General features: G+C 54.8%; 1 long non-coding RNA gene across 3 annotated transcripts in view; it reads left to right on the top strand.

Annotated features, from left to right (window-relative positions):
- Window positions 1-329: 329 nt before the first annotated feature.
- LOC104999833 overlaps window positions 330-7,062 on the top strand; it is a 27,533-nt gene continuing 20,800 nt past the window's right edge. The window contains exon 1 of one of the 3 annotated variants that reach the window (XR_826666.1): window positions 330-510. This is a non-coding gene — a long non-coding RNA (uncharacterized LOC104999833). The remainder of the gene's footprint in view (window positions 511-7,062) is intronic. The other 2 variants (XR_826664.1, XR_826665.1) reach the window with 2 other exon arrangements.

Here is a 7,062-nt window from a genome sequence, read left to right as displayed (position 1 = left end):
AGGTCAAGACTAGAGCCAGAAGCGGCTCCCAGACCGGTTTAGCCGGTTCCTGGAGCGCGGGCGAGGTCCAGCCGCCTTAGGCGGTTAAGACGCAGACCTTGACCAGATTGCCAGCGGCTCGGGGCGGGCGCTCGATCTACCCTTGGAACTTTGAGTCCTAGGCTGGGCCCTGGGGGTGAGTGGTTTAGCCAAGGTAGAGGGCGGGGTTATCCGGGTGTCGATCACGTACGTGGGCGGAACATGCAAATTAAGCAGCTTTCCATTTCTCTCTGAGCCCCGCCCCTCCGCGCTGCACCGAGCTACTTCCTAGAACTCCCGGAGTCGGTCGGTGGCTCAGGCGGCTCCGCCCCTCCCCCAAGCTCGTCCCTCCCGGATTCCGCCCACATGGTCGGAGCTTAGCCACCCCCTTATCCCAGTGCCCCGCGGATGTAGGGGTGGGGTTTAGGAGCCGAGCGGGAAGGCGGAGGCCGTGCTGTGGGCTCCTGGGGCTGGGGGTCGGCTCGGAATCAGGTAAATGCCACCGAAAGCTGAAGGGGGACGGGATTGCCAGAGTTTGAGGCTCGAGCTACTCGCCCTCGGCGTAGGGGCTACTGAAACCCTCCCCCACCATGTTTGCCTAGAGGAGCCCAGACCCCCACAGTGGTGACCAGGGGAGGCCAGGACACACACACCTCCACCAGTAATGTCTAGTGGAGTTCAGATGCACACACTTGTGTTCAGGGGGGCTCAGGCCTTCCCCATCCGTGTCCGGGGTTACTCACTAGGTCATTTCATATCTGTTTGCTTTGAGGCACAGCCTAGAGGGGTGTTCGGCCCACCTGTGTTGGGGGAACTTCAGGTCTCCCCAAATTTGTGTTCAGGGGAGTTCAGCCTAGGGACTAAGGCCCTCCACTTGCACGTCCAGGCCTAATAGCATCTCTCGGCCTACCCCTTTCTTGCAGTCCCTCCCAGCAGAAATTCCCCCTGGGTCCCCATTCCGCCTCGCCTCTCTGCCCTTTTCTTTCTCCCTTCCAGCCTCCTGGCCCCACTGGCTTCAGATCATCACCCCCTCCCCAGGACATTGTTGACTCACAGTTAAGAGGCTATCTCAGGCTTCACAGTCTGGCCACCCTCCTTTTTATACCTAGGCAGCTCTCCGGAGGCCCCCTGGGGTCCTGTCTTCTCCGCCCACCACCTGACTGGCACCATTTAATTTCCCCCTCAGCCTGTCCACCCACATCTGGTTGTCAGCTGCTGGCCCTCACCCTGCATGCCCCCCAGGGTCTCCTAGGGAATTGCTCACAGCTCTCTGCCTCCTTCTGTGCCCCCAAATCCAGACTGCCCCCCCAAAGCAGAACCTTCCCCCCCTCCCTGGCCCCCCATCCAAATCTGCTAATCAGAAAAAGTCCTAGCCTAGTGCCTGGAAGAGAGATCTGAAATCAGAGAAGGGGTGGGGTGTGAAACTTTCCAACACAGAGATGCTGGGGGTGGGGGAAATGGGTGGAGGGAGACAGGAGCTTAAGTTGTACCTAAAAGCTTGAGATCAAAGCCGTCTGCCTTCCAGATGAGGGCTGTGGGGGAGGGTTGTCCCCCCTGGGGGCGCGGGTAAGCCTGAGCCCCCCCTTCCTCGGAAACCCCCCAAGACTCTGCGGTGACAGCTGTGCCCCAGCCCGCGCCCCGTGGGTTTCCTTTTCCGGTGCTTGCTCTCCCGACAGGCTGGCCTGCAGTCTGGAGACACTGCGCCTGGCCCTTTTGAAGGGGCTCCCTAGAGGGTCTTCCTGGACAAGAGGGAGGGGACCAGCTGGAGAACAATGGTCTTCTGTGGCTCCCCGACGCCAGGCGCTTCCTGTTAAACCCTTCCCTGGAGACCCGGCTGCAGGGGGGAGCGAGGCAAGGGGATTGACAAAGTCAGCAAATGCACTGCATTTTCTCTTGTTCCTCGTCTTGTTTGTGAAAGTATCAGGAAGCGGTGAGGCGAATGCAGACCTTGCCCTCCTCAGTGGAGTCACTCTGGGCGTTTCTTTTCCCCTCTGTGGCTGGGGGTTGTGCCCCCCCGGGGATGGGGCATGGTTAGAAATCCCGAGATCTCTGGGGCTGGACTTGGCCCCGCGGGGGACCCAGGCATCCCAGGTGATCCCGAAGTGCAGCTGTATTTGCCAACCGTGGTTCTAACTGCCTTGTTGGTGAGCTGGAGGTTGCAGCCCCTGAGCCATTCCCGAAGTGGGCTGGGCCTTGATTTCCCTCAGTTTAGGATTTCTCCCAAGCATTGGACCAGAGCACCAGGCGGTCCTGAGGGGCCAGAGTGGCAGTTTGCTAAGCCGAGGGTCTTGGAAACACGCTGCTCTTCCTAGGAGCCCTGGGAAGATATGTTGGGGAATTAGCCACTGTGTTAATTGAGGCTTCCTGCAAAGTCCACTGTGTTTACAGAGCTAACCTGAGATGCATCCTCAGAAGATTCTGTGAGCCTCTGAAGGGCCCCCAGAGACTCTGCATCCAACCCCAGGGGCTTCTGGTTAGAGACCAGATAATATGCCCTGGTTTACGAAGAGACAGTGTATGTTGATACTTAACTGCCAGCCAGGTGCTTTGCTGGGTATACATATTCACTTAGTTAAACTGTGCCACCTGAATATTCGTTGAAAGGACTGATGCTGAAGCTTCAATACTTTGGCCACCTGATGTGAAGAGCCGACTCAGTGGAAAAGACTGATGCTGGGAAGGATTGGCGGGAGGAGGAGGGTCCGACAGAGGATGAGATGGTTGGATGGCATCACTGACTCAATGGACAAGAGTTTGGACAAACTCCGGGAGATAGTGAAGGACAGGGAAGTCTGGTATGCTACAGTCCTTGGGTCACAGAGCTGGATGCGAATGAACAACCACAAAACCCTGCCCCAAATTTGGGTCAGAATTAAAGTCGGCACTTTCACTAACCCCATTTTATGGATGAGGGAGTTGAGGCACGGAGCAAACATGTCTAGTAATACAAAGCCATTTGTTCTTTCTCTCCTGGATTTGGGGCTGGAGGATGGAGTGGATGGTTAGGTGGACTTTTCTTGTATATATCCAGCAACTTATCTCTGGTTCACAGATAAGGAAGAGAGCTCAGGGTGGTGAGATCCGCCGTCCAGGTCTCTCGCCCACCACCAGGCAGTGTTTCCTCTCCTGGCCTCCTGTGCTTGCCGCCCACAGGCTTCACCCACCAGCTTCCTTCTTCAGCTTTTTCACACCCACTTGCTGGGTAATTCTGTACCATCTTTTCTCCTGCTTCTTCTGGTGAAAACATCCCTGGGGGCCAATTTGTGCATGCTTGGCCCAGGGGTTTGATGAGGATGAAGTTGTATTTGGGTGTTTTGTGTGTGTGTGTGTGTGTGTTTGCTGTATTTTGCAGCTTAGAGAATCTTAATTCCCTGACCTGGGTTCAGGCATGGAACCCATGCCCCCTGCAATGGAAGCATGTAGCCCTAATCACTGGGCCACCAGGGAATTCCCTGGGTTTGAGTTTGGGTGTTTGTTGTTTCATATTTTCGATGATTATTACTAACTGAGCAAATCCAAACCACTGCTAGACTAGAAAGGCTGCTTCGGGCTGGGGGTGGGGGCCCTTGCTGGTGTCTGGGACAGGAAATGGCTCACCGCTTCACCGTTTAGACCCGAGGGTGAGGGCGGACAAGGAGGGGCCATCAAAGGCTGCCAGCCCTGTTAGCTGCGTGTCGGAGGCCACAGGAGATTGGCCCTCGGCCCCAGCATCTCGAAATCCAGCCAGTGCCCCCCACCTCCCCCACCCACCCCAACCCCCTCCCCCCACTCCCACCCCACCCCCCCAGCCAACCAGCTTCTACCTGAGCTCCCTTCCCCTCTCTTACCCGCTCCTCTTCCCCTCCTACCCTCCCCCCTCCCCTGCTGTGGCCCGCCCTTCCGGAATGAACCTTGTTCTGGCTTCAGGCCACCAGGAAGGCCAAAACAAGCCTGCAATTACTCACTGCTGGGACCCTGCCGGCAGCCGCTCCTCTCGGAAGCTCAACGTGGGGCAGGGAGTGGAGCTCTTCCCCCCCAGGGCTGTGTGCAGCTTCCACCTTCAGATAATCCCCTGCTGCCTTCTGGCTCCTCTTTATGAAGTGTTAGTTGCTCAGTCGTGTCTGGCTCTTTACTAGGATTCCATGGACTATATAGCCCACCAGGCTCTTCTGTCCATGAAATTTTCCAGGCAGGAATACTGGAGTAGGTTGCCATTTTCTCCTCCAGGGGATCTTCCTGACCCAGGGATCAAACCTGGATCTGCATTGCAGGCAGATTCTTTTACCTTCTGAGCCACCAGGGAAGCCCCGTGGACATCACCTTATAAACAGATGTTGGATTTTAGAAGTACTCTCCTGTTGTTTGGGACTAGGTGTTACCTTCTGAGAAGGGAGGGGATGAAACCAGTTCTTTTTTTTTTTTTTGGTTTCTGGGATTCTAGTTCCCTGACCAGGAAAGGAATCTTTGCCTCCTGCAGTGGGAGCATGGAGCCCTAACCACTGGACTGCCAGGAAAGTCCCTCTGAGGGAGAAACTGAGGTTGTGAGATGGGGCTTGCCCCAAAATCTCCAAAGCCTTACTTTTAGCCAGGGAGGGTACTTCCCCTCCCTTGCTCTGCTATGCATCTCAGGGCTGCTGCTTGGGAGATGGGGTCACGGAGGAGGGAGTGTGCAAGAGGGGGCCCCTGGGGACTCTGCAGTCAGCAGGCACTAACGCATTTGTCTTCAGCCTGAGCGTTCTTCTGTCTCCCCGGCCACCCTCCCTTGTCCCGGTTCTCACGACTCTCTGGACATCTGTGGGTGGGACATACTTGTTGCCCAATCTCCCAGTGGTTATACTGTGACTAAAGCCAGCCCTGTCCCTGGAGGCTGGGAGGCTGGAGCCAGGGTGCACCCGCAGGGCCACATGTCCCAAGCTTGACCTGGGTTTCTGGTCAGACCGGGTGGACAGGCGGGCAGGCTGGGTCTTTTCAACACCCTGAGTTGAGGCTGAGTCTGGGCCCAGCAGGTTACACACACACACACACACACTCTGGGCCCAGCAGGTTACACACACACACACACACACTCTGGGCCCAGCAGGTTACACACACACACACACACACACACACACACACGGCTCTGTGAAAGTTTCTGCCCACCCTCTGAATGGCCCAGGTTCCCTCTGATTGTCCTGAATTACCCTAGTATCCCTGCCCTTGGTGCATTTTCCTCCTTGCAGCTACCAATACATTCTAGAAAGCTGGGGAAAGATCCTCAGTGAGACCCACCCTCTTGCCAGCCACCCATCATATGGGCCGGGTTCTCAGGCATGCTCCCTGCTTTGTGCTCAAGGCCAGCGCAGTTCTTCCCCCAAACCTTCCCTCCTGTTGGAGCAGAGCCCATCCTGCCCTGTTGCCATGGCATCTGTTGTACCCAGAAGCCAGGTGGTCTTTTGTTCCCTGATGTCCCTTCTAGGCTCAGACACTTCTGAGCTCAGCGAGAGTCACTCGGTCCCCCTGTGTCCCCCACATTCACTGAGGCTGTGTGCCCCAGCAGTTCACCTGTCTCTCCTCCCATGACTCTGAGATGGGCAGTGATAGCACTTATACAAATTTCAGATTTGAACTCGGATCTATGAGAGACTTTGGAGAGTAAGGTTGTTTTTTTTTTAAATAGTCATTTGCCTTTTTTTTAAAAAAAGTATTTATTTATTTGGCTGCATTGGGTCTTAGTTGCAGCATGGGAGATCTTCATTGCAGCATGTGGGATTGCTCGCTGCAGTGCACAGGTGTCTTTAGTTGTGGCCTGTGGTCTTCTCTTTAGTTGTGCACAGGCTTGGTTGCCCCGATGTATGTGGGGTCTTAGTGCCCTGACCAGGGATCGAACCTGAGTCCCCTGCATTGGAACGTGAATTCTTAACCGCTGAACCGCCAGGGAAATCCCAGATCTGTAGGTCTTAAGAACGACAGTCATCACAACAGCTGTTGCTTCCTAGTTTAGGCACTTCACCTCTGGAGTCGTCATCACAAAGATTTATTGCCTTATCCTCATTTCACATTGTGGAAACTGAGGCATAGTGAGTTTGGATAGCTTGCCAGCTAATATGTAGTCTGCTGCTGCTGCTGCTGCTGCTAAGTCACTTCAGTCGTGTCCGAGTCTGTGCAACCCCATAGACGGCAGCCCACCAGGCTCTGCCATCCCTGGGATTCTCCAGGCAAGAACACTGGAGTGGGTTGCCATTTCCTTCTCCAGTGCATGAAAGTGAAAAGTGAAAGTAAAGTCGCTCAGTCATATCCGACTGTTAGCGACCCCATGGACTGCAGCCTGCCAGGCTCCTCTGTCCCTGGGAGTTTCCAGGCAAGAGTACTGGAGTGGGGTGCCATTGCCTTCTCCAATATGTAGTCTACTAGATAGCAAAAAAGTGCCAATTTCTTGACTCTCGACTTTTGAGGCTGGATCGTTCCCTGTTGGGAATGATGGGGGCGCTGCCTGGTGCATCTTAGAATGCTGAGTTGCAGTCCTGGCTTCCATCCACTAGTGTTACCTGGAAACTGGGTTCACTTCTTGGTTGGGCATCAAGCCAGACACCACCAAGGAATTTCCCTGGTGGTCCAGTGGTTAAGAATCTGCCTTCCAATGCAGGAGATTCAGGTTCCATCTCTGAGGGGTTGGGGGGATAAGATCCCACATACCGCAGGACAACTAAGTCTGAATCACAACCCATAACAATCCCCACCCCCACCACCCACCCCCGCTCTGGAGCCCATGCACCACAACTAGAGAGAAGTTGCAACTAGAGAAGTGTACGCAGCAATGAAAGACCTCACATGTGCAGCAAGGGTCCTAAGACGTGAGGCAACCAAATATTTAGAAAAAAGAAAGACACAACCAAGTCAAAGATCAGGGGGAGTAGTGGCTTAATACTTGGCAGCAAGTAAGAACACCAGGCTTTTGAACTATGGTGTTGGAGAAGACTCTTGAGTGTCCCTTGGACTGCAAGGAGATCCAACCAGTCCATCCTAAAAGAGATCAGTCCTGGGTGTTCATTGGAAGGACTGATGTTGAAGCTGAAATTCCAATACTTT

Source organism: Bison bison, unplaced genomic scaffold (assembly GCF_000754665.1).
Source record: "Bison bison bison isolate TAMUID 2011002044 unplaced genomic scaffold, Bison_UMD1.0 scf7180017864365, whole genome shotgun sequence".
NCBI lineage: Eukaryota > Metazoa > Chordata > Mammalia > Artiodactyla > Bovidae > Bison > Bison bison.
The sequence above is the reverse complement of the archived record's forward strand: the minus strand, read 5'-3'. Positions and strand labels throughout refer to the sequence as shown.